We start from the raw sequence: 8,953 nt of genomic DNA, 5'->3' as shown, positions 1-8,953 counted from the left end.
TAAGAGAACATCTTTCTCTCTACAGAGTTAGTAGAGATATAAGTTGACAGTGGTTGCTCAGGAATTTAGTTGCCTGGCCACCAGGGTTCTAAATTCTTTTTTGTCCTTATCCAGGAAGTGAGGTCATCTCTGAAGGTCACAACTGACACTCTGCCTCAATCAAAAGCCTTCCCTAGATCTACCATCATGCTGATGGCTTCCTGGCCCAAACCATGTTGACAACTAGACACAGTCACACCTGTACCCTCCACACCACTCTCTCTGGCTGGGATGAAACACGGCCCTTACTTTGAGGAGCCTGATGTGGGTTCACTCCGTGCTCCTTTTTCCAATGAGGCATTTGACCCTGGACAGGTCACTCCACCTCTCATAGCTTTCCCAGTTGTGAAACTTGCTTTGTTTTGATCGTCCTGTTATCTCCCACATAGGCCTCATGTATCATGCCTGTATCTCTATCTATCTTTCTCTGGATGCTTCATGGACCCCTGACACCTTTCCCTAGAGATGAGACTATTCCCCAACCAAACTCTTTCTCTCTAACAGATCAAACATGGGACATGATTAACCCAGATCTTAGGACCAAAGTGGTATCCAGTGATAAATCACAAGTGAATCCAAAGAGATGTACACATAGACACACAAAAGCTTCTATGACCATAAACATTTACACACCCACAGGGAAACACATTTAAGAACTGACACAGATGTGTGTATGTGTTTGAACACAGGCACACAGCCACACATATGTACACACATATGTGTGTCCAGGAACAAGACACTGGTTTGACTATGGTGAAAAGGTTGGGAAGTGAAGAGAGGGTGAATAATCAGTGGGGAACAAATGGCTTTTGGCAAATTCAGTTTTAGCTTATGTCCTGAGTTTAATTGGAGCCTGTAGTAAAGGAATAGGTGGAAATCCTCTGAAAAGGTGAATTGGGGGACACAGTAAGGCCTAGTTATTAGGCTGATGGGGCTCACCCAGACACAGGGAGTGGAGAGTGAGTGATTTCTGCACTGTCCTCACAGTGTCATACATGGGAAGATATATAAGAGCCATGAGGCTGGAGAGAAAAAAAGAGCAATTGACCTAACAGTTAACTGTGCCTGAGTGTCTCCTCTGGGTGTTGGGAAGCGTTTGGCAAGGGGTTTGGGTTTGAAGATGTGAGAAGAACGTGGAAGTGAGTGAACTTGCATTTGGTGGGAAATATCACCTGTGCATAGACTAGTGTTTTCAGGGTGTTTCATGGACCAGAAGTAATCCTCACTTCTGGGGAGGGACATAGCAGAAGTCACTCTTGCTGTCTGCCTTGTCCCAGATTTTCAGGTAGGGCACTTCTCACTATGATACCTTTTTTCTTCATCTTGGTTTTTGGAGAAAGTTTTAAGAGCACTTAAACCCTGACACCAGGGTCATTGAGGTCTTCCAGTAAGTACTGGATTACATGGTACATTTTTGTCCTGATCGACTTCTCAGGTTCTACTGGCAGCCTCTGTACAGTCCCTTGTCTTAGGCACTCCCAGAATGTGTGTCAACAAGGACGTCCTCTTCTATGAACTTTCTGTCTCTCACAAGGATTTTTGAGAGAGGACAGGTTGGAGGTAAGTGTGTGAAATAAAGGTTCCAGGATGCAGGTGCCCTTATGATTGCTGTTCTCCTCCTGGATGGAAAACTGACATGGTTACAAACAGGTCTCTGGGTTAAGGGCAGTGTCCAGAAAACATGGGCTGTCTAGAAACAATTACAATTCCTGGTCATGTAAATTCTGACTCTAAGGCCTTCCCAGTTTTACTCCATTCCACTCTTAATGAGCTGGACATGTGTTTGCCATCCTCTGGACTTGCAATAATAACCCCAACAGTATTTTATAACCTTTCCATGCAAACTCCTAATCTGAATTCTAGGTAAACTGATCACAGATAGAGGTGCCAGGCATCTCAGATCTCACCCACAGACCTGAAGTGATGAGCAAGGAGACAAAAGGGTTCAAAAGGATGCCTGTCGCCTGCCCTGCACTACAGTCACTGCATCCATCATCATGATCTGCTCTGCTAACAGATTCAGAGGGAATGGCAGGAGGTGAGGCTTCTCCTTGACCAGCCTTTTGTGTGTGGTCACAGATGAAGGCCAGCAAAGTCACCTGGTGAACCTGATGTGGAGCTGACTGGAAGTCAGTGGCATGTGAGGCAGGTGGCTTGAGCTTTGAACTCTCTGAAGGAACTGGATTAATCTCCAGAACCTGTGAGGAAGCTGATTCCTGCTCTCCAGCCTTTGAAGAAGCTGGCTCGGGGTCTGGATTTGGTTTTAGAAGCAACAGTGCAGTTGTTGGTAGGGCTGCAGGAGGTGACTAGATCCCCACATGACCATCATGACCTGCAGCTTTTGAAAGCCACAGATGGCTGCAGACTGTGTGAGGAGCTCCAGCACTGAACACACAATAGCACGGTAAGACTGTGGTCCAATTCTATGGATTGTCCTTATTCTTGACCCATCAGCAGATGCAGACTGTCCACCAAACCCTCCTCCTGTGTTACATGTTCCTCCTCAGGCTTCTCACCCTCAGCTTCTGCTTCACTGGTGAAGCCCTAGACCTCAGACTTCTCGTTGGACTCACAAGTGTTTGGGGGCCCAGGGTGTACCCAGACCTACCCAAATGCGGCCCCTAATGATCCTTCACTTTGCTAGTGCCCTGCTTCCCAGGAGAAGGAAATGCAGAAAGCACTAAGTCAGTGTGCAGATAGGAAGAAGGGTAAACACTGCTTTGTTTCCTTTTTCTTTCCTGTTCACAAAGTGTAAACATTTATTTTTTAAGGATCCAATTAGTAACGGTTGTTCCATGCCTTGTGATAGCACCTTCAACCTATAGCCCAAGTTATCTTAGGGGCCCTGGTAGTTCCTCACCCAGTTTTATTATATTAAAATGAGCACTCCTTCTGTGCTGAAGGAGACACGGTATTCTTGAGAAGGTTGACTGCTTCTGCCTTCTTTTGTAGTAAGTAAGAATGAGAATGTGTAAGATTTGTTATTTCAACATGAGATGTTAGTGTCTATTTTATTTATAACAAAGGAAATAAAAAGACAAGACCACCACAACCATTTAATATCATATTAATTTTCAAGTTATCAAAAGATCACATTGCCTGATGTCCTTCTGATGTGAACTGAGGACCACAAGATCTTAGGTGGTCCTGGCTTCTAGGACAGTGGAACAACCAGTGCCTAGTGGAGTTCATCAACGAGTTAAAAAAATCCAAGTGTGCAGGGGACACAGAGGGCTCACAGGAAGCTCAGGCTCACTGAGTCCTGCCATGCCTGCACTTGCCACCCTCCAGAGAGTGTGGGGTCCTTGTTCCATGCACTCTGAAGCACAAAGCCCAACTTCTGGGAGAGGGGGAGGGAGATTGTGAGGCCAGAGTACATAGTGGGGGTGTAGCAGCAAAATGGATCCTGAGCCATCCATTCTGCAACCCCCAGAGACCAACTGCTTCCATTGCTTTCATTTCCAAGTCTCTGTTGTGGAACCACCAAAATGTACATCTTTTGATAAATTAGTGTGATAGTTGTTTCAGGAAAGAGGAGGACTAACTGTACCTATTACTACCAAGGGAAAAGAAGGTCAGTGGGATGTGGATCTCTTTCTGCTTGCATGTGTCAGCAGTGTTGAAAGGTTGGTGAGCTCCATTTATGCCCAGGAAGGCCTGAAGGCAGCCCCCTGGATCCCAGTCATACCCTAGTGAATAGATAAGGTTTCTTAGCTGACACAGAGTATCTAAAACCATTGTGCTAATTTTCCTGACTTTTTGTAACCTTTTATTGTCATTAAGTATAATTTCAGGGCTGTTGTGTTGAATCCATAGAAGGATCCTTCCTGGGTGTTTGGGAATTCAGTTACTCTGGAAGTCACTGCTGAAGATGTCACCCGTAGAGGACCAGTCTGGGGAGCCTCTCATCCTCTGAGTCCAGGGTCATGCAAACAGCTCCCCCTTGGGGCAAATGACTGCTTCTCCTGAAGGGTACAGGCAGTGTGTTTGCATGGCCAGCCTCAACTACTGAGGATGTTGGCCACAACCTGGGAGGTCACCTGAGCTTTCTCTTAGCACTGCTCTTTCAGCACCTGAGACTTCACTAAGGAGGGCTGCCCTTCATGTACACAGCTGCCAGCTCAATTGGGGGACATTCAGGCACTCCTTCTGTAAGTGGCACGAGTCCAGCAGCATTTGTAGCTTCAGTGGGTAGCACAGGACTGAGTGTAGCACTTAGCCTCATCCTCTCCATGGCAGCCATGTCCACTCTTCCTGTCTTTGTGCTAAGGACTTCCATCTGAGGAGAAAGACAAGCTTTGTGCCCTGCCTTTCTTGGAGCTCTTATTGGAAGAGCGGTTCTTCCTCTCCCTCTTGGGAATCCCCTCTGCCTTGCAGTCACTCACTCTCTCTCCATGTCACTCTCCTCACCATTGATGCTGCCCAGTTTGGCTGTGCTTGCAGTGCCTTTAACAGTTGCTTGTACCTTCTTGTTGTCTTCTCCATCCTCCCTGCTTCCACTCTGTCTTTTCCCACCATTACACTGGGTCTGTCTTTGCTCTTCCTCTGCACTGAGGGCTCTTAATTTCCCCCAGTGTTATTCTCACTGCCTTCTGTCTCTTTCTCTTCTTCCCCACTGTCCTATGTCTCCCATTAGGCATCCCACCCTGATTTTCTGCTTAAAATTCTTCCTCCCAAGCTGACCTTTTCCCTGTTGTTCCTGACTCTGAGCTTGCAATCCTACTGCTCTCTGTTCCCTTTCCTCTTGGCTATGATCTCCTGACTGTCCTTTTTACTTTCCTAGTGGCTTTTAGCTCCTCTTTGCTCTTCTTTGGACAGGTTCTTCTTTATTATCCTACACTCTTCCTTGGCCTACTTCTTACTGGCTGAGTTCCTGAGTTCTTTTCCTTCACTGCTCTCTTCCTTCCATACTAAGCAAAACAAAAAAGCAATGCTGGGGTTATCACAATACCTGACTTCAAACTATTCTACAAAGCCATAGCAATAAAAACAGCATGGTAGTGGTATAAAAACCATGAAGACCAGTGGAATAGAATATAAGATGCAGATATGAATCCACACAACTATGACCACTTGACTTTTCACACAGCGCCAAAAACATATGATGGAGAAAGGTAGCATCTTCAACAAAGTTGCTGGGAAAACTGGATATCTGCATGCAGAAAACTAAAACAATATCTATGTCTTTCACCCTGTACACATATGAGCTGTAAGTGGATTAAGAACATTAAATAAGAGCTGAAACATGGAAGCTAGTACAGGTAAGAACAGGGAATGCACTAGAACTTATAGACAAGGCAATAACTTCCTAAATAGAATTTCAGTGGCTCAGAAACTAAGAAAAAGGGTTGACAAATGACACTATATGAAAATAAAAAGCTTCTGTATATCAAAAGTGATGGGCACAGGATTGGAGAGGCTGTCCACAGAATGGGGGAAGTTCTTTGCAACTATGTATCTGACAACGGAATAACAAGAAGAGAGCTGAAAGAAACTTAACTTCCTCTAAAAATGAATGACCCAATGAAGAAATGGCAAATGAACTGGACAAAACTTTTCAAATGAGAAGTCCAAATGGATAAAAAAACACATGAAGAAATGCTATCCATCCCTGGCCATAAAGGAACTGCAAATCGAAACCACGTTAACATTCTACCTCAGTCCTGTTAGAATAGCTACCATCAAGAACACAAACAACAACAAACCTTTGTGAGGATGTGGGGAAAAGGGAACCCTTATACATTGTTGGTTGAAATGTCAACTAGTACAACCACTATGGAAAAATGTATGGAGGCACCTCCAAAAACTAAAATAAATCTTCCACATGGTCCAGAAATATCTCTCCTATGGACATGCCTGAAGAAATGTAAGCCAATTTACAATAAAGACACCTGCACAACCATGTTTATTGAAACATTATTGGAGTGTTATTCTCAATAGCTAAGTTGTGGAAATAGTTAAGAAATTTCACAATTTATGAATGGGTTACAAAAAACATGGTCCTATACACAATGGAAGTTTTTCCCCCCTAAAGAAGACTGAAATTTTCTCATTGGCAGGTAAATGGATGGTCCTGGAGAACATCATCTTAAGTGAAGTTAGCCATGTTCAGAAAGCCAAAAGTTTCTTCTTTTCTCTCATAAGTGGAAGATATGTCCAATACAAATACAAGCAATATTACACATACATACATGAAAATATATACAGAACATGTATCCAAAAGTGGGACTGGCCGAGGAAAACAAGGGAGGAATAAAAGAAGCAATGAAAGATCACAACTAATAATGAAATATATTACATTTGTGCAGGAACTAAATACAACAAAACACACTGAAAACTGTTAAACAAAACAAGATGGAGGGAAAAGGGTGAAGCAGTACAGTGGAGGGGGTTACATTGACTTAATCACAATGTATGTAAAGATGTAATACCAATGCAAAAATTTCACTGAACAACAAAGAGACTTAAACAAAGAAAGCCATGAATGGAAAACAGGTCACACTAAGGGGAGGGCATTAATGAAGGGGAATGGTAAAAGAAGGAAGTTAAGAAGGTGGATGTACTTTCTATACAAGAATGAATTTCGAGTATTTACTTATTAATTTATTCATTTTGGTGGCACTGGTATTTGAACTCAGGGCCTCAGGCTTGCTAGGCAGGCACTCTTCCTGCTGGAACCACTCCACCAGTCCTAATTTAAAACCTGTTGAAATCACCATGAGAAGGAGAGTAAGAAAGAAAGGAGAAAATTAGAGGGGATGAACCATTTATAATACATGCGAACATGGAAATGTCACAAGGAAATTCCTGGTTTAACTAACTTACACAAACAAAAATGTCTTTTTTACAACCATGAAGGACAGGAAGGCAAAAAATGTCCTGTCTTGAGGCTGACACCTGTTGGAGAGGGGAGGATATAAGTGAAGGGTGAAGGAGGGTGAATGTGGTGGGGATATTATGTACTTATGTAGGTAAATGAAAAAATGAGAACTGTAGAAACTTTTCCAGGAGTGGAAGGAGGGGGGATAAAGGAGAATGATGGAGGAGGTGAACCCCATTATGATATATTGTAAGAACTTTAGTAAATGTCACAATGTACCCCCATACAGCTATAATATGTTAATAAATGTAACATTAAATTCAAAAGAGGAAATTCTAACTGTGGCCCATAGCTGAGCCACAGGGGAACTCACATGGTCTCCATGTCTTGTTTGTGTGCCTGCTGACAGCCTTCAGAAGGAAGTCACAGTCCATGTGAAGACAGTCATTGTGCTGTGTTCTCCTTGGCTGTCCATGGTTGTTCTTGCAAATCGATCATATGTTCATGGTATATTAAGATTCATTCAATTTTCCAATGGTTGCATAGAGACTGCATTATTTATTACATATATTATGAGTATTTCTGTAACTTGTGCTCTTTTTTGTAGTCTAATTTTCATTCATATGTAATTTGTTTTTCTTATAAGGATGCCTTTTCGATTTCTATGAAATATATCTTGTAATTTTAATACTGTGGTATTTTACTTTATTCACATCACTTTGATCAATATGTTGTGCTCTTCAAGATTTTTTATAGTTAAATTAAGTCTGTTTTAGACTTTCATCTCCTTGCTGTATGCTTGTGAGTATTGTGTAAGGTTTGATTTCATATGTATGTATATATAAATTTTATATGCACATATATTTCTGTATGCACGTATGTGTGTGTGTGTGCATTGTAGGTCTGGGGTTTTATACTTAGGACTCTGCACTTGACAGGCAAGTGCTCTACCACTTAAGCCATGGCCCCAGCCATTTGTGCTTTACTTATTTTCAGATAGGGTTTCGTGCTTTTGCCTTGGACTGGCGTGGGACCAAAATCTTCCTACTTCTGCTCCTTAGTAACTGGGATACAGACAAATGCCACCACACCTCCTGGTTAATTTACCTTTTTTAAAAAGAATCCACTCTGGCCTCACTGGCCTTGGGGGGATGGTTCCATCATGGTGTCAATGCAGAAACAGCTACAGAAAGAACTGTTGACTTTGCAAAATGACCCACCTCCTGGGATGACTGTAAATGAAAAGAGTACTTAAAATTCAATCACACAGTGGACTGTAGACATGGAAGGTGCATCAGGTGCTTTATGTGATGGGCAAAATTTTCAGCTTCTGTTTAAATTTAGTAGTTGATATCGTTTTGACTCTCCTCATGTCATGTTTACTGGTGAAAATATTCCTGTTCACCTTCACGTGTATAGCAATGGTCATATCTGTTTTTCTATTCTCACAGAAGACTGGTCCCCTGCTCTCTCAGTCTAATTGGTTTGTCTTAGCATTATCAGCATTCTTTCCAGCTGCAAAGAGAAGAGACATCCACCAGATAATTCATTTTATGTGTGAACATGTAACAAGAATCCAAAGAAAACAAAATGGTGGTATTATGATGATGCTTGTTGATGCCACTCTTATCATCCACCTAACAGAAGATAGTCCTACCGAGAAAATGAGCACTTTGATCATTCAGTCTTTGAACTTTAACCTTTGACTGGAAGTGACCTACAGGCAATGAAGACTACTCCTTTTACTGCATTTTTACTCGTGGGCATTCTGGGGGCATATTGATTGCTGGTTCAGTTCAGGCAGCTGACACACTTTTATTAGTCATACAGTATTAATGCAGGTGTCAGGGAATATCAAATATAATTCCATTTTTAATTTTTATTTTTTTAAGCTTTCGGGAAAAGTTCCAGGTCCTTATGTGCAACAATAATGATTTCCTTGGTGGTTTTGAGACGTTCATTGCCGACAGTGGATGTTGTAACAGGAAAACTTTTCATTAATTCCTTCCACTCCATGATTAATGCATGATAGAGCCTATGAAATGAATTTATTGGTTATAGTAGGATTATAAGATAAAGTGAGGGATCCAAGAG

General features: G+C 42.3%; 1 pseudogene; it reads left to right on the top strand.

Moving 5' to 3' along the window:
- The first annotated feature begins 8,021 nt into the window (after positions 1 to 8,021).
- LOC141420752 (ubiquitin-conjugating enzyme E2 W-like) lies at positions 8,022 to 8,477 on the top strand (annotated as a pseudogene).
- The last annotated feature ends 476 nt before the right edge of the window (positions 8,478 to 8,953 follow it).

The sequence above is a fragment of the Castor canadensis genome, chromosome 2 (assembly GCF_047511655.1).
Source record: "Castor canadensis chromosome 2, mCasCan1.hap1v2, whole genome shotgun sequence".
NCBI lineage: Eukaryota > Metazoa > Chordata > Mammalia > Rodentia > Castoridae > Castor > Castor canadensis.
Note: the sequence above shows the minus strand (reverse complement) of the source record. Positions and strands in the feature narration are given on the sequence as shown.